The 27,581-nt window shown below is 42.6% G+C and overlaps 1 long non-coding RNA gene and 1 pseudogene across 1 annotated transcript in view; one reads left to right on the top strand and one right to left on the bottom strand.

The window, feature by feature from the left end:
* LOC131396912 (uncharacterized) overlaps positions 1-5,981 on the top strand; it is an 81,364-nt gene extending 75,383 nt beyond the window's left edge. Inside the window, exon 4 of the long non-coding RNA XR_009216699.1 lies at positions 5,836-5,981. This is a non-coding gene — a long non-coding RNA (uncharacterized LOC131396912). The remainder of the gene's footprint in view (positions 1-5,835) is intronic.
* A 4,784-nt stretch (positions 5,982-10,765) lies between these two features.
* LOC131397999 (carcinoembryonic antigen-related cell adhesion molecule 6-like) overlaps positions 10,766-27,581 on the bottom strand; it is a 32,129-nt pseudogene continuing 15,313 nt past the window's right edge.

Raw genomic sequence — 27,581 nt, 5'->3', positions numbered from 1 at the left:
AGGGGTAATTTTTCCACGAGTAGTTGTAAATTGGCTGTGTCCGCGGGAGGAGGTGAGTTCAGAGTCTGCCTACGTCGCCATCTTGACTTCAGCTCTTGGTCTTTAATTTGCTAATTAATGGTAGGCAAGTTGTACAGCTGGTTCTTTGAAGAATTGACATCAATCAAATTTCTCTGTCTAATGTAAAGGAGCCAACAAATGTGTAAAATCTAATTCTCCTGTGTAGGATAATAAAGCCCTCCTTGGGTTTAAATGGAAGTGGGAGAATTTAGTGTCTGTTTCTGCCCTTTTCCATCCCTGCTCCACCCCACTCCTGGACCGTACAGAGCTGGCTGACCACGGAGTTACTCAGGAAAGCTTTAATTGTGGGAGTTGGCCTGTTCGCTGATTTGAGTCACAGTTAACTCAGTGCTTCCATCTCTGTGTTTATGATAGGGGTTTATTGTTCCTTTTTTTTTTTTTTTAATTTTTAATCTTTTGTTTGTTGCGGTAATATTGGTTTATAACATTGTATAAATTTCAGGTGTACATCATTATACTTCTATTTCTGCATAGATTACATCATGTTCACCAGCCAAATACTAATTACAACCCATCACCACACACGTGTGCCAAATTATCCCTTTCGCCCTCCTCCCTCCCCCCTTCTCCTCTGGTAACCACTATTGTTCCTTTTATTACTCTTCTCTTTGGCTCTTTTTTCTGTTCTCTACACATCTCTGCCACCATATACACTCCTGTTTTTTTTCATGCTCTTCTCTTTCTGCTCAAACTCCTGTTGTATCAAACTGTTCCTCAGTCCTGTGTAAGTTAGGACAATAAAGTTATGAGACTCACATGAGTTACAGGATTCCTTTTATAAGTGTATCATATCCAGGTAAATATGGGCACCTAAAACGTAGTTGTCCTGGATGGCTTTACATTTATTCCAAAAGTTCTGTCATTACTCAAAATATTTTGGTCATTTACCATTTAGGGTTGCTCTCAAAACCAGTCTGAGCCCTACAAGAAGACTAGTTTCACTTTGTTATCATCATACTTGGTATTTCAGGGAGCCTGCCACTGTGCTTGTATTTATTTGTCTTCCTGTTCCCAGTTCCCCTCTTTGTTTCTTGCACTAAGTCCCCAGTCAAGAAGAGTTCTGGGTTCAGATGGGGCTCCAAGTATGGGGCAAGGCTGGTGGTCATGGAGAGCCCAGCAGTGAAGGAGATCGGCACACTCAAGGACTTGGACTTTTTTTTTTTTTTTTGTTTCCTAGGTTTTATTTTATTTTATTTTATTTTTTAATTTTTTGTTTATTGCAGTAACATTGGTTTATAACATTGTAAAAATTTCAGGTGTACATCATTGTACTTCTATTTCTGCATAGATTACATCATGTTCACCACCAAAATACTAATTACAACCCATCACCACACACATGTACCGAATTATCCCTTTCACCCTCCTCCCTCCCCCCTTCCCCTCTGGTAACCACCAATCCAATCTCTGTCCCTATGTGTTTGTTTATTGTTGTTATTATCTACTACTTAATGAAGGAAATCATACGGTATTTGACCTTCTCCCTCTGACTTATTTCACTTTGCATTATACCCTCAATGTCCATCCATGTTGTCACCAATGGCTGGATTTCATCGTTTCTTACGGGTGAGTAGTATTCCATTGTGTATATATACCACATCTTCTTTATCCATTCGTCCCTTGATGGGCACTTAGGTTGCTTCCAAGTCTTGGCTATTGTGAATAACGCTGCAATGAACACAGGGGTGCATGTACCTTTGCAAATTGGTGTTTTCAAGTTCTTTGGATAAATACCCAACAGTGGATCCCAATAGCTGGATCATATGGTAGTTCTATCCTTGATTTTTTGAGGAATCTCCATACTGGTCAAGGGGGAGGCTCCTGTGACATCTTCTCTGACTCCTTCTGCCTACCCTGGGGCAGTCACTGTCCTAGGAGCTTGAGCAGCGCTTTGTGTTTATTTTGTTTAACTACCTAGGATTCTATTTGTTGGAATATCTGACTCCTCGTGTTAGAAGCTTCTGTAGAGCAAGGACTTTTCTTTTCCTGAAAAATTTCAAATATGTGCCAAAGTTAAGCTAATGATATAATGAATCCACATGTACTCATCCTGCAGCTTCAGCAATTATTTCATGGCCAATCTTGTTTTATCTATACTCCCCTCTCCAAACCTGGAGTATTTTGAAGCAAATCCCAGATATCAAATCATTTCATCTGTAATATTTCAGTTGTATTACTAAAATATCAGGGATCTTTAAAAAATATAACCACAATACCATTATCACACTAAAAATTAATACTTCCTCAATATCATAAAATATTTGATGTTCAAATTTCTGTAATTATCTCATAATATTTCCCCTTCCCTTCCCATTTTTCTTTATTCTATTATATCTTCCTTTGTCCCCCCCACCCCCACTTTTCTTTGCACTTTGTTGTTTGAATAAAGACCCAAATAAGGGCTTTATTTTTTAATCTTCATATTCTCTTCTGTACCTGGCTTAATGCTTGACATATAGTAAATGCCTAGTAAATGTGTGTTGAATGAATGAATCTTCAGGAATCTATAAACTGCCCTGGTTGGATTATGCAGCCTGTCATTGTGCTTGGTCTCTTGGGATGGCTTTGGGTTTCTGACAACTTGAGTTAGGGATTAACTGAGATGCAGCTACCGTCAGTGCCTGAGAACATTACTAAAGGTTTGAGGGCAATGAGTGTGTCTGTGACTCAGACATTCACAGGCGAGAAGGACATGGGCCTTTGCTTTCTTGTTTCTGATTTTTGTCCTTAGTCTCTTGTTATCTCTCTTTGAGTTCGGACTGAGCCTGTTTGGCTTTTTTGCTGTTTCTTCAGAACAGGGCCCTGGAGGAGCTCCCTGAGAGTGTGAACAGCTCTCATATGGTGCTGTGGTAGACAGAGTTCTAAAATGGTACCCCCAAATTTACCCCTAATTCCGGACTGTGAATGTGATGAGATATCATGCCTGTGATTATGTTACGTTATGTGGCAAAAGGGATTTTGCAGATGTAACTAGGGTTACTAAGCAGTTGACTTTGAGTTTAACAAAAAGAGAAATTATTTAAGTGGGATTAATCTAATCACACAGGTCATTTAAAAGCAGGCATTTTTTCCAGGTGGTTTCAGAAGGGAAATCAGAGATATTAGAAGTGTGAAAGGGATTTGATTTAAGGGATGTTCTCCATTGCTGAGATGGAAGGGGCCTTGTGACCAGGACCTGAGAATAGCATCTAGTAGCTGAGAGTGGTCCCTAAGAGGACAAATGTAGACCTCAGTCTTATAGCTTCAAGAAACTGAATTCTCTGATCTACTAAATGGGTATTTTGTACCTGATAGATTGAATTAGCTGTTTGTTTATTTTATTTTTAAAAATTGAGATAAAATTAAAATACACTGAAATGCATACAGATCTTAAGTGTACAATTTGGTTTTTGGTAAATGTATATACTCGTGTAATCACCACCTGCATTGAGATGTAGAACATTTCCACGACCCCAAAATGCTCCCTTGTGCACCTTTGTTGTTAATTCCACCCCTATGGTGAGTTCTAACACCATTAATTACTGTTGCCTGTTCCTGAACTTCCTTTAAATGGCATCATATCATACATGCTCTTTGTGTCTGCCTTCTGTGCACAGCATAGTGTTTTGGAGATTAATCTTATGTTGTTTTAGCCTAAGTTTGTGCCCTTTATATTGCTAATTAGCATTCCATTGTATGGATATTCCGCAATCTGTTTATCCCTTCACACATTGAGGGATATTTGGGTTGTTTCCCCTTTTTGGCTACTGTGAATAATGTTACTGTGAACATTCGTATGTAACTCTTTGTGTGGATATCTGTTTTCATTTCTCTTGGGTAAATACCTAGGAGTGGGATTGCCGCACTGTATAAGTATATTTAACTTTATATGAAAATGCCAAGCTCTTTGACAAATGGCAAGTTGTGCCATTATATGTCCACCAGCAATATGTAAGAATACCAGTTGTTTCCCATCCTCACAACACTTGGTATTTTAAAGTTTAGCTCTTTTCCAATAATTTCTTTTTGAGTACTTCTCTGTGCCTTGCAGAATAGATTCTTCTTCTCATGGGCATCTCATAGAATGTTCTCCAACTCCCCAGTTTTTCAATACTACCTATTTTAGGTCAGTGTTTCCTAACATAAAATATGTGTGAGAATCACCTGGGAATTTTTAAAACTACACAAGCCCAAGTCTCACTCCAGACATACTGTACCAGCTTCTTCAGGGATGGTTTATAGACTTATCATCTATGTTGAAAAAGTTCTCTAGGAAATTCTGAATCATACTTCTAGCTAAAAACCACTGCCTTTAGGCTCAAGTTGTACCTATTATAGCAGGGGTTCTCCATCCTGGCTACACGTTAAATTTATCTGGGATGCTTTAAAAGACTGCCATTGCCTGGGTTCCACCCCACACGAATTAAATCAGGATCTGTGGGTGGGGCCTGAGTATCAGTTGTTTTTAAAACTTTCCCAGTCATTCTAAGTGTAGCCATATTTCTCATTGGATTTCTCTGTCTTCTCTTGTGGCATTTATCCATTTCTATCTTTGTATTACAGTAACTTTCCATGTCTCATCTCCTGTCTTAGGCTTTATGTTCCCTGGCATAGGGACTTTGCCTGTCTCATTTCTGTATCTTTCATGGAGTCTACCACTGAGCCTTATAGCACAGTAGGTGCTCAATAGGATTTCATGAATACAGGAACTAATCATCAGGAAAAGATTCTCAATCGTGGGTAGGTTGTGTCCTGAGTCTCAGGTTCACACGTCAATGCTACAGGGTCTTTGTTCTCCCTGGGGTTGGAGTTGTTGCTCGTGGTGAGTGGCGTAGGTAACTCCCCTGTGAGGGAACAGGGAGAACGTTGCCCTGTTTGGTGTTTGTTTTCAGGCATGTCGTTGGGACTAAGAATTATATGTTTATATGGAGTGGGGGGGCAGGGATGGGTAAAGAAACAGATCTAATTAGAATGGAAAAATTACACTAGAGAATAGTAGTAAAGAAAGTAAGAAATGTTCCTAAAGAGAAAGAAATTTGAACTTATCTGGTAGGTCAGGGTAGACCAATATAGATTCTTGAGTAGGAGAGTGAACCAGTTTTTAGGAAGGTAATGAGGCAGTAGTATGCAAGGAAAATTTCAGTAGAGAGACCAGAGACAAGAAGTCAAGCTGTACTTCCTTCCAGCAGCCAAATTGTTGAGGGTCTGGGTTATTAAGGTTTACGGGAATGGAGAGAACAACACAAATGAGAGATATTAAAAAAGAATCAACAGGTTTTGATGACATATTGAGTGTGGGAAACAAAAGAGCAAGCGCTGAAGGTATTTGGATGTATCATGAGTTCTGGGAAGGAGCAGGTGTAGAGATAGAGATGTAGGAGGCATCTGCAGAGAGGTCACTGAGCTGTGGAAAGAGGGTGGTGGAGGGAGACAAGCAGGGTCTGAGTACTAAATCTGGTGTGTGGATGCAGGTGCATTGGCTGTGGATGGGAGGAGGAGAGTGTCCAAGAAGGAAAAAGTTGTCTGTGGTCTTAGATGTTGTAAAAGTGAACAATGTGAGGATGGTGAAAATATCTTTGAATTTGGCCAAGAGATGGATACTGATTTTATGCTGCTTCCAGCAGTCTTGCGTCTGGAGGCACTACAGCAGAGGCCCTGGAGAAATGAGGTGATGAGGAAGGGGAAAGACAGCACACATGTTTCAATAGTTTGGAAGTGAAGGAGATGAGATAATAGATTAATACTTAGTGGAATTAATTAATGATGGTTTTTCAGGCCAGAAGAGATCTGACCCTCTGAAGGAACTGGGGACAAGGAAGATAGAAGGTGCTGGAGAGATTTCTATGTGACTGAACCCGTGGAGACTCTTGTGCGTGAAAGCTGTATTGCTGCATTTGATTCACTGAAGACACCTGTGCGGGAAGGGTTACTTGTCTCTCAGAAAGAGGCTGGTTGAAATCTTCCTCGTGAAATCATCTTTCTGGGAGGAAAATAGGCATTTTCTTTCAGGCAGTTTGGAGCTTTGGCCTGTTGACTCTAGACAGACCCACTTTGTTAACAGGTGTGCAAATGAATTTAGCTAATTCTCTAATCACTAGATGAAATACCTGTAGACTTAGAAATAGGCTTACTCTGTTAGCCAGTTCAGTGATTTCTCTTTCTTCTGCCTGTAAAGAAGACATTGTGTAAAGTAGTTTCAACTGTGAGGCAGCATGTTGATGTCTGATATATAATTTTTATTGTAAGTATAGAGCATATTTTACAAATAATTCCTAAGCAGCCTTAGCCAAGCAAAATTAAATAACACAGAATAGCATGGAAGAGGAGGAGGTATATACAGTCTGTGTCAGGGTTAGAAAACCCTGAAAGAGATACCTGAGTACAGAGAACTCCTAGGTAACCCTCTTTGAGGGGGCCTCTCAGACACAGCATGAGATCAAGTAATCAGGATTGAATAAAACCTTTCTCTCAAAAGCCCCAAAGAGATTCCATCTGCATAGAAGGCTGGGTGGGAAGTACATTTGTCTCTCCTTCTCCTGCCCTTCCTTTTATCCTAAGACTCAGAGACCCCATGAGAGAAAACAAATTTCAGAGCCTGTTCAAGAATCCTAGGGCCCAGTTATAATATTCCCCTTGTGTCCTAAGGAGCATCAGCACCAGTGCAGCTTTCTGGGTTGTAAACAATGCCAAGGGCATGAGTGATAATCTTCCCTTCAGCGCGCTCCCACTTCTCAAGGACCAAATGCATCTTAGCAGGGGCGCAGGTTTCCTGAGAAAGTGAGTGGAGCAGACAGACAGAACATGCACAGGCAGACACATGGGATAGAACGGTGGCTGGTGATTGGCCCGAGACGCTTGGAAACTGAGTTAGATCCGTTTCCAGCCAGGAAGGAGGAAAACGGCTTCTTGTTTTCTATTTGGAGCCCCTGACATAGAAGCCTTGAGGAGCTCCTGGCCAAGGGGACTTGAGGGATTTTGGTGGCTTCTTTCACCTAAGGCAGTCAGATTGGCTTACACAGCTAAGATAAGTAAAAATAACCCCTTTGACATAAATAAGCAGTTACAAAAATTAAAATGGCAGAATGTCTCAGAGAAAACCCAATTTCCCAAATTGTGCATTCTTTAACAATTATTTAAAGTATCTCTGAAGGGTAGCTCTCTAATTCATTTCCCAAATTCCCAGCAGATTGTCTCTGTTAACAGCTGACTGTTCCCTAAAGCTGTAACCCCTCCTTCTGTGGGCATTTACTTGAATAAAACCCATAAAGTGATTATAATGTGCGTGCATTTTTTTTTGCATTTTCCATTAGGAGTCGCCTATGGACCTTGGCAAATAGTTTTCCTAGTTGCTTCTAGTGGGTTCTCTGAAGACAGGCTTGCCAAAGGGCTTAGGTGGTATTCCCACTAAGCAGCAAGGTTCTTAGGCCCTGGTCCTACAGGTAGACACCCTAACAATGCATAAAGCTGTAGAATTTCCCAGTTCAGAATTGGTTCTATATTTGTTTTCCTGTGTCTGGTGGGTTCACCCTGGGCTTTGGAGCGACAGGAGAAGCTTTTACTTTTACTTTTTCTTTGTTCTTTTCTGGCACATGCATTTCAGTGGATAAGGACATACCTCTCAAGCTTATGGAAATTCAAGCTAGACTGGGATAGGACAGGACTGGGGTGGGAAGGTGACTGTGCTCTGAATAGGTAAGTTTAAAACAAGTCTCAGTCAGGAGAAGGGGAGGTGCGGGAGGTTCTGGCAACTCTCTGAGGGTCTGCTTTGCCAAATTTCAAAGAAGGGAAGGTTGGGTTTCCTACAGACTCCCAGATGCACCTTTTCATGTATTGACACTGAAGGGAGGGGCTGTGACTGGGCAGCCTGGAGATGCCTCATTTGGGAATTAAGGGGAGGAAAAGAGGCTTCTTCCTCTTCTCCCTGAGGGAAAAGGGATCCTTCTAGTGATGGGGATGAGAAGCTTGGAATAAGTCAGCAGTGCAGCGAGCCTGGCAGGTTGCGTTACTTCTTTTTTACATCTCAATAAACTACTTCTGTGGCTGATGAGGATGGGGAGGCTGAAGTTAGTTTCTTTGATTCCTGGAATTGAAGTTCAGGGAAGAATATGCAACTTCATCGACCTGAAAGGCAGGAGCAGCGGTCAGTTAAATCAGTGTCACAGGTCAGGCCCTCACCTGGTCTAGTGTGATTCAGTACCACGTGCTATCACCACTTTGAAACTTTTAGCTTTGGAGAAGGGCTTTTATCACCCATTATCTCTGCTGGCTAACACCCTGTGAATGATTACTGGAAGAGAGAGATTATGGTATTCGTACAACGGAATATGATGATACAGCAACAAGAATAAACCAACTACAAATGCATACAACAATATGAATGAGTCTCACAAAACAAGTTTGAAGGAAAGAAGCCAGACACATATAAGGATATACTGTGTCTTTCATTTATGTAGGAGCATAAAGAGGCGAAACTAATCTAGTGCATTGGTAGTCAGGATAGTGGGTACTCTTTGGAGGCAAGTAACTGGAGGGTTTTTTGGGGGGAGGATGACATGTTTTGTTTCTTGATGTTGGTGCTGCTTATATGGGTATGTTTAACTTGGGAAAATTCGTACATTGTTAAAATATACTTATGATTTAAGTACTTTTCAGTATATATCTGTATGCTATTGAAAGGTTAAGATGAGAAAAATTTGGTGAAATTATTACAAAGTAAAGGAACTAAGACCTCAGATCCATTAGAATGGAAATTATCCTTTGACAGTAAGGGCAGAGTCAGACTGCAGGTAGAGGAGAGGGAATGATCGAGGCCTTCTATGTGTTGGGCACTGTGCTGGGTGCTTTACATTTGTATCTCACGTAATTCCTTCAACTTCACTTTGAAGTAGGCAGCATGCCCATTTTACAGATGATAAAGCTGAGGATCAGAAAGGGTAAGCTACTTGCCCAAGGTCACAGAGCTACTAAGAGTCTCAGCCATGATTCAAACACAGGATGGGGATAATTCCAAAGTCCACATGCTTGCAATGAGGTAGACTCATGGGGGTCATTTACAAACACTTCTTTGCTGCTGCAGTGAGGAACTTAGACCCAAACCTCGTCTCACAGTGATGTCTTCAAGAATAACCCCTTCTACACAGAGATCTTTCCATGAGAAAGTGAACCAGTGAAACTGGCTGTGCTTACCTTGTTAGGGGAGTTGTCAGAGTGGCCCTGACCTGGGGAAGCAAAAGAAGAGTTACCAACCCACGGAAATACACAGCTGACTTATGGCCTTAGAACGATGGTGCTCCTAAGCTGTTGTGATTTCTAGTTGAAGGAGGTGGCCAGTAGTGGGAGGGTGGAGTGGGGAGATGGTCCATGATCACTTAAGGAATTGGCTATCCTCAGAGCGTGTGGTCCAGACCCGGGGCATTAGTACCAGAGGAGGGGCAGGAGTAGAGCCACAGGAGGCCTCGTCCACTTCTGAAGACTTTCCTGGTCAAAAGGCCTTGATTTTCATCCCTGATGTGTTTCTCAGCAACAGGTTTCAGTGGCCAGGTGGGGTATTGAGGCCCACAGCACCCAGAGCACCACAAAACAGGGAAAGTCTCACCCAAAGAGAATGCCCACATTCGTAAAGAAGCAGAGGGTTGGGGGAAGGAGGAGGCTGAGGAAATGGCTCCTGGAAACATGTCCATCTTACTCAGGCCTGTCTGGCCCAGATAGAGTGAGCATCATTCATGGAGCTATATCCCAGGGGAATCTTTTGTGGCTAAGAAGGGTGCGAGGACCTATGTCAACTTAAGGTTGGGGAGTGGAGATCCCCTCTAAAAATTCAGAAGGTAGGGTGTGGTTGGGAATCCAGGATGTCCTGCTAGGGCAGGGCACGTGGAGGAACACACCAGCTGTCACTGGGTGAGGGACTTTACGTACTGTGGTTGGAGGCTGAGGGTTTGTGCTCTGTGAGAACACGCTGGTCACTTGCCCTAAATAAATATCAGACACTGTGACTGCTATTCCCGAGCATAGGATCTTTGCTCCTTGAACGAGGAAGGACACTGTCAGCAGATAATTCCTCAGGGCTCCTCAGTGTTCATTTATACCATGGTGGGTACTGCCTTTCCTCTGAGGGCCTCCATCCTCAGTCTACCCACGATTCCTTCTAGTGTTTACTCCTTTCCTGTTTGCTGGATGTGCACTAGGTCCATTCTTTATCAACTGCTCCTGAGCCTACTTCTACCCTGACACCTTTCCCCTTTTGTAGGTAGATGCTGTTTTTTTTTCTCACTTTATTTATTGCTCAAGAGGCCTTTGGTGTTTCTGCTTTTTCTTAGGTTCTCTTTCTGTCTTATCCCTCACCCCTGCTATGGTCGACAGAGCACATGACTCGCTTTCTCCTGCCCCTCCTTTCATTTCCTCACTTTGTTTCCTTCTTGGACCTTCGCTTCCCTGACTGGAGGGCAGAGTAACATAATTAGATCTGTCCCCTCTAAACCAGATGGGGATGGGAATAACAATGTCCAACAGAGAGTGGGGTACAGGAAGCATAAAGACCAGGGAAGAAGAGACCTGAGGGAATTAGTGCTGAGAAGCAGGGTTTAGGAAGGAGGAGGAGCAGATTCAGGCCCAGAGACGGAGTTGAAGGCTCCTTCCCTCCCCCAAGCATGGCAGTTCACCTTGGAGAAGAGAAACACTAAGAAAGGCGATCATACCCTCCAGTCTTTCAGATGTAGAGAAAGGACACTGGAGCTATCAGAGCTGCCCCAGCCAGGACTCCAACCACGATGCCGTCAATAGCCCCAGCTGAGAGGCCAGCAGAATTAGGTCCTGTCATGGAAAGAAAAGAGAAGAATGAGTGAAGGTGATATTATTTTACAGTGGGGGTGCCCTGGGAAACAGCTCTCAACATGGCGTAGTCTCTACTGGTTCTTTCAAGGAATAAGTTTTCTGTGGGCAGATTGCTGTGAGGTGATTAGCTGACTATATCTTTATAAATTTTTTCTCCCACTATATTTCTCAGTCGGTGGTCGGACTTGCCTCAGTCTCACTCTGGCCTTTTTGCACTCAGGTGTTTTTGAAGGCTCTGGAAATGTGAGAAAGGCTGTCTTTTTGTACGTTATAACTTCCCACGTTTTCATGGTTGCATCTTTTTCTGTGTACCAGGTGTGGCAGCCATGAAGATGTGCCTCTCAGGTCTCTTGTGGTGGGGAGTTAATTGACAGAAGGCCTGGGCTAGTGCACTCTGAATTCCTCATGTCCATTCACCATCACCATTCACTGCACAGAGACCACACTTCCCACAGGCTCCCAGCAGGGATATGAAAGCAATCTTAATTCTGCGAGAGATGATTTTCCTCTGCTGGGTGACGTTAGCTCAAGGACTCCCTGTCAGCCTTGTAGACACTCTCTTAGAACTGCACTGCAAGCTAAAGCTCCCTTCCTTCTCTTTCTCCTTCACAGGGATCATGCATCATGGTCGGAGGAATCTGCCGGGCTCCTCCCATCCCTGCCCCATTTCCCTCCTAGGCATTTTCCCCAGTAAATGTCTTGTATGTCTAATCCCATCTTGGCTGTGATTCAGGATGAAAACTAACAAACCAGACAGGAAACTGTGCACTCAACTCCTTTTTGTTCTCTCGTATAATCAGTAACCATGTTCCCAGTGATTTTCTGTGTTATACCTCCCATCCCCCACAATATATATTTCCTTTTGCATCTGTTTCTTCTTTTTTTGTTTCTGTTGCCCTCACCTGTCAACTCAAGACTGATAATTGCTCATGTTAGCAATTATTATGAGGTACTGTGCCAGGCTCTATGCTCTATAATTTACATATATCTCATTTGATTCATGTAATAAAGCTGTCAGATAGACATTATTTCCATTTTAGAAATGAAAAAACTGAGGCTTACAGTGGTGAAAAAACTTGCCTAAAGTCACATTTCTAGTAAAAGGTGGATCTAGAGTCAGGTAGTCCTTGACTCTAGGGCTTCCTGATTTCATAAAGGCTAATGATAATAGTAGCAATAATAGAAGCTAACACTTATGCAACATTTCCTCTGACTGTGGCATTTTGCTAAAGGTGCAATTGAAAATTACATTAAATCTTTAAAACAATACCATGGAACAGGTACAATAGTCCCTCAGTATCCATGGGGGACCGGTTCTAGAACTCCCATCCCCGCCCCCCGTCCCGGCAGATACCAAAATCTGTGGATGCTCAAATTCCTTATATAATTTGCGTATAACCTACACACATCCTCCTGTATACTTTAAATCACCTCTAGATTACTTATAATACCTTATACAATGTAAATGTTATGGAAATAGTTCTTATACCATATTGCTTAGGGAATAATGACAAGAAATAAAAGTCTGCACATGTTCGGTATAGACGCAACCATAGTAGGCCTTTCGATCCTTGGTTGGTTGAATCTGTGGATCCAGAACATGTGGATACGGAGGGCTGACTGTGCTCTTACTGCAATTTCAGTTGAGCACTGAGGCTCAGAAAGTTAAGAATCTTGTGCAAGAAGTTTATAATTGTAAATGCTTACATTAAAAAAGAAGAAAGATCTCCAATCAACAACGTAACTTTACAACTTAAGGAATTAGAAGAGAAGAACAAACTAAGCTGAAAGCCAGCTGAAAGAAGGAAGCAATAAAGATTAGAGTGGAGATAAATAAAGTAGACAATGGAAGAACAATATAGAAAATCAATGAAACCTAAAGTTGGTTTTTCAAGAAAGATGAACAAAATTGACAAAGCTATAATTAGATTGACTGAGAAAAAAAGAGAGAAGATTCAAATTACTAAAAACAGTAATGAAAGTGGGGACATGACTACCAATTCTACAGAAAAATAAGAATTTTAAGAGTACTATGAATAATTGCATGCCAACAAAGTTGGATAACGTAGTTAAATGGACAAATTCTATCAAACACAATACCTACAAAGATAGAATCATAAAGAAATAGAAAATATGAATAGACCTATAATTAGTAAGGAGATTGAATCAGTAAAATCATTTGATAAAATTCAACATTCTTTCATGGTAAAAACACTCAAACTAGGAATAGAAGGAAGCTAAGTCAACATAAGACAAGCCGTGTATAAAAAACCCACAGCTAACATACTCAATGGTGAAAGACTTTAAGTTTTTGCTCCAAGATCAGGAACAAGTCATGGATGCCTCCTTTTGTCACTTCTATTCAAAATAGTATTGGAAGTCCTAGCCAATAATTAGGCAAGAAAAAGAAATAAAAGGCATCCAAATTGGAAAGGAGAAGTAAAATTATCTCTGTTTGCAGATGATATGATCTTACATGTAGAAAACCCTAAAGATCCCACAAAAAACTGTTACAACTAATAAACGAATTCAGCAAAGCTACAGGATACTCAGTCAACATGTAAAAATCAGTTGTGTTTCTATACAAGAACAATGAACAATTTGAAAAGGAAATTAAGAAAATTTTATTTACAATAGCATCAAAAAGAATAAATACCCAGGAATTAACTTAACCAGGGAGGTGAAAGACTTACACACTGAAAAACTACAAAAACACTGCTGAAAGCAATTAAAGAAGGTATAAATAAATGGAAAGGCATTCCATATTTGTGTATTGGAAGACTTGATATTGTTAAGATGAAAACACTACCCAAAGTGATCTACACATTCAGTGCAATCCATATCACAATGCCAATGACCTTTTTTTTGCAGAAATAGAAAAATCCATCCTGAAATTCATGTGGAATTTCAAGAGACCCCAAATAGCCAAAACAATCTGGAAAAGAAGAACAAGTTGGAGGACTCACACTTCCTGACTTCAAAAATTACTACAAAGCTACAATAATCAAAACAGTGTGGTGCTAGCATAAAGACAGACATACAGACCGATGGAATAGAAAACCCAGAAATAAATCCTTGCAAATATGGTCAGACGTTTTTTGACAAGGGTATGAGACCATTCAGTGGGGGAAAGGACAGTGTTTAAAACTAATGGTATTGGGAAAACTGAATATCCATGCAAAAGAATGAGGTTGAACTCGTATCTAATACCATATACAAAAAATTAACTCACAATGGATCAAAGATCTAAATGTGAGAGCTAAAACTATAAAACTCTTAGAAGAAAACACAGAGTGCAAGCTTCATGACATTTGATTTGGCAGTGATTTCTCGGATAAGAAACCAAAAGCACAGACAACAAAGAAAAAATAGATAAATTGGACGTTATCAAAATTAAAAACTTCTGTGGAGCAAAGAGCATTTTCAAGAAAACAAAAAGACAACCCACAGAATGGGAGAAATAATTTGCAAATCATGTATGTGACAAAGAATTAATATCCAAATACATTAAGAACCATTAGAACTCAACAAAACAACAAAAAGGGCCCAATTTAAAAATGATCAGAGGAACTGAATAGACATTTCTCCAAAGAGGATATACAAATGGCCAATAGCACATGAAAAGATGCTCCATATCACTAATCATTAGGGAAATGCAAATCAAAACCACAGTGAGATTCCACCTCACACCCATTAGGACGGCTATTATTTAAAAACCCCCAAAGAATACAACAAGTGTTGGCAAGGATGTGGAAAATTGGAACTTCTGTGCATTGCTAGTGGGAACGTAAAATGGTGCAGTGACTGTGGAAAATGGTATGGCAGTTCATCCAAAAATTGAACAAAGAATTGCCATTGGCTCCAGCAATTCCACTTCTGGTAAATATGGAAAAGAGTTGAAAGTAGGGATTTGAACACCCGTGGTCATAGCAGCATTACTCACAATAGCCAAAAGATGGAAAGAACCGAAAAGTTCATCGACTGATGAATGATAAGTAAAATGTGATATATACATTCAAGGGAGGTAATTCAGCCTTAGAAAGGAATGAAATTCTGATATATGCTACAACATGGATGGAACATTGACAACATTATGCTGAGTGAAATAAGCCAGACATGAAAGGACAAATACTGTATGATTCCACTTATACAAAGTACCTAGAATAGTCAAATTCATAGAGACAGAAAGTAGAATGATGGTTGCTAGGGACTGCGGTGGGGAAGTGGGGAGTTATTGTTTAATGAGTACAGAGTTTTAGTATAGTAAGATGGAAATTTCTAGATGGATAGTGGTAATGACAGCACAACAATATGCATGTGTTTAATGCCACTGAGCTGTTCAAGATGGTTAAAATGGTAAATCTTATGAGTAGTTTAGCACAAAATATTTTATGATTAAAAAAATGGTAACAGAAAAAAAAGAATCTTGTACAGGTCGCACAGCAAATGCCAGACTCAGGATAAGAAACTTAGTATATTTGATTCAGAGACTGACCTCTTAACCAGTTTCCCATTCAGTTTACTGGAATGGTCTCTTAGTTGATATTCTGCCTCCTGTGAGTTCTATCCATTTTGCACAACAGTGGTAGAGTCACCTCCCCAGGAAGATGTAGGATGGGGCAAGCGGTCACTTACCATTCACATACAGTGTGAGGATGTCACTTTTGCTGGAACTGACCAGGTTGGAGACCTCACACTGATAATCCCCGGCATCCTCTCTCCTGACGGGGTCTATGGTGAGGGTGCTGTTGTCCTGTGACAGCTTCATCCGCTCTGTGTGCCAGAGACTCTGGTTACTGAAGAACCACTGGATGGACATCCCAGTGTCATTTGTGATGCAGGTCAGGACCACAGGTTCCTCATCTTCTGTGACTGTGGTTTTGCTGGCGTGGATGAAGGGCTGTGCAACTGAGTCTGTGGAGAAACGGTGGAGGTGACTGAGAGTGGGTCTGGCGTCATGTTCCTTCCTCAAAGATCTGAGCCAGTTCTCAGATCCCACAGAGAGCTATGTAAAGGTGACCCAGAGGATGGCCCTGACCCTGTGAACAATGGTGTAAGTATTTATTCGGGTGAGAGTCTTAAGGAGAGGGCTGCACCTTTTGTCTGACCCCCAGATCACCCGGGATGACCCCAGACCAATTCCCCTGGACATCTTTGTAGTATGAACACCAGGGGCGCCTTCACAGGACACATGTCCTGCATTTTCATCATTAAGTAGAATTTTTGTCTCCTGAACTTTTGTTGCCTTTTTTCTAGAACTTTCTTTGACTCTAAAAATATCAGGTCCTATTCCCTATATACACTTCCGTGTATGTTGGAGAAGGCAGGCTAGCCAACTCTGTCCATCTCTGGGGCCAACGGAACTGTACGTAAGTAGCGAAGACATGTACTTGTTGCTAAATAAGTTGTTAGGGAATGAGGATGGCCCTGCACTGTCTTCATAAGCTTAGTCATTGAAGCATTTTGAATCAAAGCATTTCTCACCCTGAAGAGGACATTTACTTCCGGGTCTATGGGTTGAATATCATGGTGAAGGAAAGCTCTAGAGAAGTGGTTACCCATTTAACAAAATACAGGCACTCTTAGGAATAGAGGGAAACTAGTGCAACACAGTGAAGGCCTTATAGGGAAGTCCCACAGCTAACATCATACTCAATGGTGAAACACTGAAAGCTTCTTTTCTTTTTTTGGTGAGAAAGAGTCACCCTGAGCTAACATCTGTGGTCGATCTTCCTCTTTTTATTGTTTGAGGAAGATTAGCCCTGAGTTAACTGTTGTGCCAGTCGTCGTCTATTTTGTATGTGGGTCGCCACCACAGCATGGCTGATGAGTGGTGTAGGTCCTCACAAGGAGCTGAACCCGGGAACCCAGGCCAGCGAAACAGAGCACACTGAACTTAACCACTACGCCATGGGGCCGGCCCTGAAAGCTTTTCCTCTAAGATCAGAAAGAAGACAAGGATGCTCCTTTCACCACCCCTATGGAGCATAGTACAGAAGTTCCAGCCAGATCAATTGGTCAAGAAAAAGAAAGGGAAAGTATCCAAATGGAAAAGAAGAAGTACAATCATTTTTTTTTGCAGATGGCATGAACCTGTAAGTAGAAAACCATAAAGATTCTGCAAGAAACTTTTACAACTAGGAAATGAATTCAGCAAATTTGCTGGATAGAAAATCCACATACAAATATCAGTTGTCTTTTTGTAGAGTAACAGTGAACAATCTGAAAGGGATATTAAGAAAACATTTCTATTTACTGTAACATCAAAAAGAGCTAAATACTTCGAAAGTAATTCAGCCAAGGACTTGAAAACTTGAACTCTGAAAAACTACAGAGCCTTGGTAAAAAAAAAAAAAAAGGCATAAATAAATGGAAAGATATTCTTTCTTCATGGATTATAAGACTTAATATGGTTAAAGTGACTATAATACTAAAGGTGATCTACAGATTAAATGCAATCTGTATCAAAGTCCCAGTGACATTTTTATGAAGAAATAGAAAAACCCATCCCATTGCAACAAAAAGAGTAAAATACCTAGGAATACACTTGACCAAAGAGGTGAAAGATCTGTACTCTGAAAATTATAAATCATTGTTGAAAGAAATTTAAGAAGACACAAAGAAATAGAAAGATATTCCATGCTCTTGGATGGGAAGAATTAACATAGTTAAGATGTCCATGCTTCCTAAAGCAATCTATAGATTCAATGCAATCCCTATCAAAGTTCCAACCACACTTTTCACAGAAATAGAACAAAAAATCCTAAAATTTATATGGAACAACAAAAGACCCCAAATAGGTAAAGGAATCCTGAGAAAAAAGAACAAAGCTGGAGGTATCACATTCCCTGATTTCAAAATATACTACAAAGCAATAGCAACCAAAACAGCATGGTACTGGCACAAAAACAGACACACAGATCAATCGAATAGAATCAAAAGCCCAGAAATAAACCCACACATCTATGGACGGCTAATTTTCGACAAAGGAGCCAAGAATATACAATGGAGAAAGGAAAGTCTCTTCAACAAATGGTGTTGGCAAAACTGGACAGCCACATGCAAAAAAAAATGAACATAGGCCATTATCTTACACCATACACAAAAAATAACTCAAAATACATTAAAGACTTGAATGTAAGACCTAAAGCCATGAAACTTCTAGAAGAAAACATAGGAAGTACGCTCTTCGACATCAGGGTCAGCAACATAGTTTCAAGCACCATGTTTGACCAGGTAAGAGAAACAATAGAAAAAATAAACAATGGGACTACATAAAACTGAAAAGCTTCTGCACAGCGAAGGAAACCATCAAGAAAACGAAAAGACCACCTAACAATTGGGAGAAGATATTTGCAAACCATATATCTGATAAAGGGTTAATCTCCAAAATCTATATTTAAGAATCATACATCTCAACAACAGAAAAACTAACAACCCAATTAAAAAATGGGCAAAAGACCTGAACAGACCTTTCTCCAAAGAAGATATAGAGATGGCCCACAGGCACATGAAAAGATGTTCAACATCATTAAGTATCAGGGAAATGCAAATCAAAACTACAACGAGATATCACCTCACTCCTGTCAGAATGGCTATAATTAACAAGACAGGAAACAACAAGTGTTGGAGAGGATGTGAAGAGAAGAGAACACTGCTGGTGGGAGTGCAAAGTGGTGCAGCCACTATGGAAAACAGTATGGAGATTCCTCAAAAAATTAAGAATAGAACTACCATACAACCCAGCTATTCCACTGCTGGGTATTTATCCAAAGAACACGAAAACACCAATGCCTAAAGATACATGCACCCCTGTGTTCATTGCAGCATTATTCACAATAGCAGTATTATTCACAAGACTTGGAAGCAACCTAAGTGCCCATCAAAGGATGAATGGATGAAGAAGATGTGGTATATATACACAATGGAATACTACTCAGCCATAAGAAACGACGAAATCCAGCCATTTGTGACAACATGGATGGACATTGAGGGTATTATGCTAAGCGAAATAAGTCAGAGGGAGAAGGTCAAATATCATATGATCTCACTCATAAGTAGAAGATAAAAACACCAACAAAAAAACATAGAGACAGAGATTGGATTGGTGGTTATCAGGGGAGGAGGGGAGGGAGCAGGGCGAAAGGGATGATTAGGCACATGTGTGTGATGATGGATTGTAATTAGTATTTGGGTGGTGAACATGATATAATCAATGCAGAAATAGAAGTATAATGATGGATGTCTGAAATTTATACAATGTTACAAACCAATGTTACTGCAATAAAAAAATAAAGAAATAGAAAATTAAAAAAAAAAAAGAAAAAATAGAAAATAAAGCGACCAAGGTAGGGGAAAGCAAAACTTGCAAGCAAAAATGATAAAAATAACTTATGTCCACTTTGCTCATTTTCTCACAACAACCATGGCCTCTAAATGCTCATGCCTTGTGCTAGCCTGGAAGTGCCAAATATTTAAGAAAGAGATCATGTTATGCTTGTTAGAAATATTTTTTTCTCCATCCACAAATGAATGTTGATTAATAAATCGTGTAATAACAACAACAACAAAAAAGAAAAACCCATCCTAAAATTCATGTGGAATTTCAAGGGATCCCAAATATCCAAAACAATCTTGAAAAAGAACAAAGTTGGGGGACACACACTTCCTGGTTTCAAAATTTACTACGAAGCTGCGGTAATCAAAACAGTGTGGTACTAGCATAAAGACAGACATATAGACTAACAGAATAGAATAGAGAGCTCAGAAATAAATCATTGCATATGTCATCAAATGATTTTTGACAGGGATACCAAGACCATTCAATGGGGAAAAGACAGTCTTTTCAACAGATGGTGTTTGGAAAACTAGATATCCCTGCAAAAAAATGAAGTTGAACGCTTATTTAACACCACATGCCAAAATTAACTCAAGATGGATCTAAGACCTAAATGTAAGAGCTAAAACTATAAAACTCTTAGAAGAAAACATAGGCTGAAAGCTTCATGACTCTGGATTTGGCAATGATTTCTTGGATCTGAAACTGAAGGCACAGGCAATAAAAGGAAGAAAAGATAAATTGGACTTCACCAAAATTAAAAACTTTTGTGCATCAAAGGACAATTTCACCGGCCGGCCCGGTGGCGTAGCGGTTAAGTGCGCGCGCTCCGCTGTGGCAGTCCAGGGTTCACAGGTTCGGATTCTGGGTGCACACTGTCACACCACTTGTCAAGCCATGCCGTGGCGGTGTCCCATATGAAGTAGAGGAAGATTGGCATGGATGTTAGCCCAGGGCCAATCTTCCTCAACAAAAAGAGGAGGATTGGCATCGGATGTTAGCTCGGGGCTATTCTTCCTCACACACACACACACACAAAGAACAATTTCAACAAAGTGAAAAGACAACACACAGAGTGAGAGAAAATATTTGTGAATCATACATCTGATAAGGGGTTAACATTCAGAATACATAGAGCACTACAACTCAACAACGACAAAAATGTCCACTCAAAAAACGGGCAAAGGTCTTAACAGACATTTCTTGAAAGAAGATACACAAATGGCCAATAGGCATGTGAAAAGATGCTCAGCCTCACTAATCATTAGGGAAATGCAACCACAATGAGATACCACCTCATACCCATTAGGATGGATGTTATAAAACAAACAAATGGAAAGCAACATGTGTTGGCAAGGATGTGGAGAAATCGGAACTTCTAGGCATTGCTGGTGGGAATGTAAAATGGGGCAGCTACTGTGGAAAATGGTGTGGCAGTTCATTTAAAACTGAACATAGAATTGACATTTGATCCAGCAATTCCACTTCTGGGTATATACCCCAAAGAACTGAATGCAGGGATTTGAACAGATATGTGTACTCCCATGGTCATAGCAGCATTAGTCACAACAAACGGAAGGTGGAAATAACCCAGAAGTTCACCGATGGATGAATGATAAACAAAATGTGACATGTACATACAAGGTAATATTATTCAGCATTAAAAAGGAACGGAATTCTGATATATGCTACAACATGGATGGAACATTGAAGACATTTATGCTAAGTCAAATTAGCTAGACACAAAAAAGACAAATATTGTATGATTCCACTTATATGAGTTACCTAGAATAGTTGAATACATAGAGAGAGAAAGTAGAATGGTGGTTACCAGGGGCTGAAGTAGGGAGTGAGGAGTTGTTGTTTATTGGGCACAGAGTTTTAGTATGATAAGATGAAAAAGTTTTGGAAATGGATAGTGGTGATGGTTGCACCACAATGTAATTGTACTAAAGCCACTGTACTATACACTTAAAAATGGTTAAAGTGGTAAATATTATGTATATTTTACCACGCTAAAAAATGGTAACAGAAAAAGAAAGAATCTTGTGCAAGGTCACACAGGAAATGCCAGACCCATGATAAGAAACTTCGTATATTTGATTCAGAAACTGAGGTCTTAACCACTTTGCGATTCTGTATACTGTATTGGTCCCTTGGTTGATATTCTGCCCTCTGTGACTTCTATCCATTTTGCACAACATTGATAGAACCATCCATCCTCCCAGGAAGATATGGGATGGGACAAGTGGTCACTTACATTTCACATCCAGCCTGAGGAGGTCACTTTTGCTGGAACTGACCGGGTTGGAGACCTCACACTGATAATCCCCAGCATCCGCTCTCCTGATGGGGTCTATGGTGAGGGTGCTGTTGTCCTGGGACAGCTTCATCCGCTCTGTGAGCCAGAGACTCTGGTTATTGAAGAACCACTGGGTGGAGATCCCAGTGTCATTTGTGAGGCAGGTCAGGACCACAGCGTCCTTATTTTCTGTGACTGTGGTGTTGGTGGCTTGGATGGAGGGCTGTGCCACTGGATCTGCGGAGAAACAGAGGAGGTGACTGAGTGAGAGTAGGGCTGGGGTCACAGTCCTTCCTCAGCCAGTTCTCAGATCCCACTGTGAGCTGTGTAAAGGTGACTGAGAGGATGGCTGTGGCCCCTATAGAAGGACGAGTGTTTTTGTTCAGGTGACAGTCTGTACGGGGAGGGCTGCACCTCCTCTCTGAGCCCCTAATAACGCCAGCATGACCGCAGACTGGTTCCCCATGTCATCTCCATAGTATCATCACCAGAAACCTCTTCTCAGCCCATGTATCCAGCATCCTCATCATCAGGTGGACTTTTTCTCCCATTAGCTTTTGTGTGACCCTTTGCTAGAGCTTTCTGTGACTTTATGAAAGATCAAGCGTGCTCTTGGGTATGGTAGCTTTAAATAGAGAGTGAAGGTGTTTCTTTTGCTAAATAGTTTGTTAGAGAAGGAGCATGGCCCAGCCAGTCATCATGACCTTAGGACCTGGAGAAGTTCCAATCTAAAGGATTTCTCAATCTGAATAGGACTTTTACTTCTTGGTTCATGGATTGAGTATCACAGAGAAGGAAATCTCTAGAGAGAAGTTGTCACAGTTTTAATAAAATGCTGGTACACTTAGCCCTCTCTGTAAACTCAAAACTTTTTGGCACTGCTCCTTCCATCCCATGAAGGGACTGCGTGGATGAATCTACCTATTTTTCCAAGTGTTCACCATAATTCACTGTTCTCCTTTGGTATAGGTATGTGCTGGTGTCACACAGTGTCATATAGCTGGTGACTTCAGAGCCAGGACACAGCTCAGTCTCTTTTCCCATTTTCCTGCAGCCTGGCCTGAGAAAGACTCTGGTGTCAGTGGGTGGCGCAATTTGGCCATATTGAGGACAGGCTGCCCATGTACCTTCCCTACATGCCCCTGTCCCACCACAGGTGGCATCAGAGCAGAGTCAGTCATAAGGCGAGCCAGGAACAGAAGGACCTTCATCCTTCTCCCTCTGTGAAGCCCCCTCCACTGTATGGGGCTTTCTGGTGCTGAGAGAACCCCCTCCCCACATTCCAGGCTGGACCCACATCTGCTCTGGGAAATCAGAGAGCAAGGGGAGGAAGAGTCTGCAGAGATGTCGTGGGAGGGTTCAGGAACAGGATGGACACAAGATGGGCAATAGCTTTCGGGAGGCTCTTTCCTGAAAACCAGACAGATTTCCACCCCAAAGCCTGGTGCCAATGGTCCAGGGAGCCACTTACCGGAGACTGTAATAGTCTTGACTGTGGTCTTATTGAAGCCAGTGACAGAGTTATGGACGAGGCAGGTATAGGATCCACTATCATTTGCAGTGATGTTGGGGATAAAGAGCTCCTGTGTGGATTGCTGGGGCCTCCCATTAATAAGCCAAGAATACTGTGTAGGTGGATTAGAGGCCGCGTGGCAGGAGAGGCTGAGGTTTGCCCCTGCACGGTAATAGGAGTCTGAGGGGGAAATGGTGGGGGCAGCTGGGCCGTCTGGAGCAAACAGAATAAAGCCATTTGTGATGTAATCAGAGGGAAGGGGAAGCTCCTGGTCTGTACGAGGGCCACAGTATCCTTCTGAGCCAGGTCACAACCTTGCCTTAAAAACTCCCAACCATGACCCCTCTGTGTTCACTCATCCTGAGTCTGAGACATTAACCTGTTTGTCCCATCACAGGTTTTTGACCCCGAGCCTCTCAAGGCAGCAGCAGCCCGTCCCCTCCTAGTCTTGGCTCAAGGCTGGGCCTGCCCAGATTTGCCTGAGACAGGAAGTCATGGCCAGCCTGGTGTCCAGGGCTGAGGGTCTGTGTATTTGAATCTGAGAGGGATGGATGTGGCCTGGCCTCTGGTAGTGTGGATTTGGGCAGACACCCTGGGCCAGGTAGGGACAGAAGTTACTCACAGAGAACATTGAGGTAGAATGGATCACTGCGACGGGCACTCACTGGGTTCCGGGTTTCACACTCATAGGGTCCTGTGTCATTCCTTGTGACACGGAGTAAAGTGAGAGTCCTGTTGTCCAGGGACAGCTCCAGCCAGGTGCTGTCCAGGAGGCTCTGATTGTTGATCAGCCACAGGTAGGTGGTGTCCTGAGTCTCAGCTTCACGTGTTAACACTACATGGTCCTCATGCTCCACGGGGCTGGAGTCGTTGCATGTGACGCTGGGTTTGGTTAACTCCGCTGCACAGATAACAGAGAGAATATTGCCTTGTGTGGGACCTTTGATTCCTCTAAAGGCCTCTTCAAACAGAGTTGGCATCTCTCACCTCTCAGCCAACCCAAGTCCTTAAAAGAATAAGGCAGGTTGTGTATCCCAAGGCAAATGCATAAGGATCTGAGCACTCAGAGAATGTAAGGCCACCTGCTCTACGTCTGGGAGAAAACACAGACTTTCCCAAGTCAAATAAGCATCAGGGTTGGTCACGGAAAGACACAGGACTGGGAGTCAGAGACCACCCAGTGCTTCTCCTTGTTCTTCACTGACCAGCTAACTGTCTGACCAACCTTGGGGTCCTCACCTGGAAAGTGTGCATGCTGAGGCCTTTTCTATTACATAGACCTACATCATCTAGTGTAGATGTGTTTTCCCTGAGGCCTTGCTTTCCAGTGTTATCCTAGAGATGGGTAATGATAGGCCTTCCTATAGTTCTTAAACCCAGAGAAGACTGAGCAGCATAGCCTGGAACTGGGTATTTGAGCAGAAATACTATACTGGGAGATCAGGAGCAAGCCCAGAGGTCAGTTCAGTACTCAGGCTGCAGGGCCATGAAGTGGGGCAGGTCTGCCCAGGTGTTCCATGGTGACTGGCATGAGACAGTGACTCCATAAGGGATAGAGCAGAATTAAGACTAGATATGATCCAGAAAAGAGTGAGGGGGACAGGCGGGGGCTGGCTGGCTTTGAGAGCAGAACCCTGTGCTCTGACTTGGTCTTTAAAGTCTCTTCTCCCACTGCAGAGGGCAGTGAGGACCATGTTCATCTTTCTTGAAATAGAAGTCGATGTTTTCAAATGCAGAAGGGTGACCAGTAGAAAGGGCGGAGGGTGGAATCTAGCCCTCATGGACCATTTTTAAATAAAATTATGAGACAGAAATCTGAGAAGTTAAATTTTTTCCATATTGAAAATTAATATTAATGCCCCAGAGATGTAACACCAGTTTCTGGAGGAATATCTCTCTAGAGAGCACTAAAGGTCAAAGACCAAGTTCTGCAGTCCAACCAGGATCACATTATCATCAAAGGAAGATGCTACAGTGGGTTTGAAATCAGTGGCCCCCTGGGTAGAGAGAGACATGTGAGTCCTGTTATGAGGACAGAATTGATTAGGTGGCAAGTCTGACATGTCTCTGTTACTTAAAGGGAGGAATGCTACCAAATTAGTTGAAATGATATGTGTTATGTTAGTAAATTTAGGAAAGAGGTCTCTGTCACCAATTTATATGGACAGTCAGGCAAAATGGGAAGAAGGTCCAAAGCTTGCATGTGGCTCTCTTTTGACCTCCGGAAACATAAGTTTGATCAAATTTATCCAAATTGGGCAATGTCTAAGTGAAAGGACAGAGGCTGGTGGATCTCACCATCTGTGACCATCCCACCCTATGGTAAAGGTGTCATCATGAGGACTTCTGTGTGTGAAATAGGCAGTAAACCAGTCAGACAGTGCAGGGTCTGGCCAGCCCCACCTTGGGAAGGTCCCAGAAACCACTAGATTAATGGGAGCCTCACCAGGATGAGGATGTGAGTCAGGAATCAAAGGGGTGAAATGAGCCTGTGAGCTTTTGAGGAGTGCAGATCTGTCCTTCTGCCTTTGACTTCCTGGTTGAATCATGTAGAGAATCATGTCCCTGTCCCATGGCATATTCCACTTGTTGACATTGTGGAGGGAAAAAGCTCTGGATGGTGGTACAGTGGAAGCTCATTCTCCTGGTGACTTGGGGTAACTAGCTCATGATGGAGCCTCAAGGGGCTGCTGCTCCCACTTATTTCTCTGTCCTTGACTATTGCCAGGAGGGTCGGCCTGGCTACAGGTGTTAGTGCGAGAATTCGGGGAGGCTTAAGAGTGGAAGAAGCTGTGCGGAACAGGGTCAGTCCCAGCTGGAATGAAGGGGGAGGATGATGAGGGACATGGAAGGTGCAAAGAGAGCCAGAAACATCCAAGGTCAGAGCAGTGGGGGTTACAAGTGACATCAAAGACCTTAGGCACCAAGATCCCACGGCTCTCCCAGGGACAGGGCCAGAACGGCCTTAAAAACTCTTCTATTTTCTGAGCAGCCCCACAGTCATGATACTCTTTTCTCAGAGTGGCATTAGGGGCTGGTGGTGAGAGGGATGGAACATGGGTCTCAGCCCCTGGAGAGACAGAGAACAAGTGTGGTCATAAACTAGGATTCTGAACCCAGGTTCCAGTCTGGGAGGAGATTATGGATCATTCATTCATTCATTCACCAATCATTCCTTCCCTCCTTCATAAAAGAGCAATTGAGTTGTTGGGACCTGTGCTGGTTGCAGGTGTAGAGTGGGGAGTGAGAAAGCAAAGTCCTTTCCTTTATACTCCAGTGGGAGTGACACCAACACATCAGGAACCAAATAAGTGATTTCAAGTTCAGTGCAGGGAGATGTGGATCAGCCACCTGAGGGGGCGGCCTGGACTTTCCCTGCACTGACTCTGATTGTTGATGCAGGTAATTTGGTTCTTGAGTACAAACAGGTTAAATATCCTCTTGCTGTCACTCTCCCACCAGAAAATCTACCTTGAGCTGTGGATCTCTAAGAAGAAGCTGTTTGATCTGATCTAACGGCTGGTTTTGGGGTCCATAGATGTCCCCAGGGTGGTGGAGAGATCGGGGCTGTGGCTTCACTAAGATCTTGCCATGACTCTGATCTGCAACTCATAGCCTATGTGACCCTGATTCAATGACTGTATCTCCTTGTGCCTCAGTTTCCCCCAAATAAAATCAGGTAAATGGTCTCTGGATTAATAGGTTGTCTGTGAATTATCCTTAAAACATCCCCAAATACTTGCCCTAAAGCTTAGTATGGAGGAGCTGCCCAAATAAATGGCATTCAAGAGAGACACCTCCCTGGGCCTGATCCCTGGTGGATGAGGAGCTGCCAGGAGCATCTTCTGTCTTCCATTCCTCTCTGTGGATGGTGACCATCCTCTGGAGTCCCCGACGCCCCCAGGGCAGTTGGCTAATGGCCTGGCGACCTTGTCCATCTGTGCTCTCCATGCTAAGTCTCAGGTGAAGGATCAGGCTCCGCCCCTGCCCAGCTGTGGCTCTTTGGGCTGAGCCCTGGCTGGTGACCAGCTCAGGAGCCTTGGGACTCGGGCAGCCAGGAAAGCATTGTTCCCAGTCAACCCTGTCCAGGTGGCCAAAATCTAACCCTGGCACTGGCTGCCCAAGGTCACTGGAGTCAGGCCCCCTGAGACAGGGGTCTGGGCAGGGGCTTCCCAGATATAGCTTCCCTGTGAGGATCCCAGGGGGCCCCTCAGGCCAGGACCTGACGGAGCTGTGCAGAGTCTTCCTCACGGTCATGTTCATGGGGAGGAGCCCAGGGGGCTGGACTGAGACTGATCTCCCTCTGCTGAGTTACTCTCATCAGATTGATTCTTCTCTCTGCAGGGAATGTCTGCAAGACCTGTATTCTGGGAAAGGAATTCCGATATTATGAAGTTGTCTCCATTGTATGTGTCCTGCACTAAATGCTCAAACCTCAACATGAGACCTAATGCAGAGGGGGATGTAGGCACAGTCCAGGCCTGTTAATCCTGTGTGTGTGTCACCCCATCCAACTCAAGAGGACAGAGAGGAATCAC

This window comes from Diceros bicornis, chromosome 34, assembly GCF_020826845.1.
Source record: "Diceros bicornis minor isolate mBicDic1 chromosome 34, mDicBic1.mat.cur, whole genome shotgun sequence".
Classification (NCBI taxonomy): domain Eukaryota; kingdom Metazoa; phylum Chordata; class Mammalia; order Perissodactyla; family Rhinocerotidae; genus Diceros; species Diceros bicornis.
Note: the sequence above shows the minus strand (reverse complement) of the source record. Positions and strands in the feature narration are given on the sequence as shown.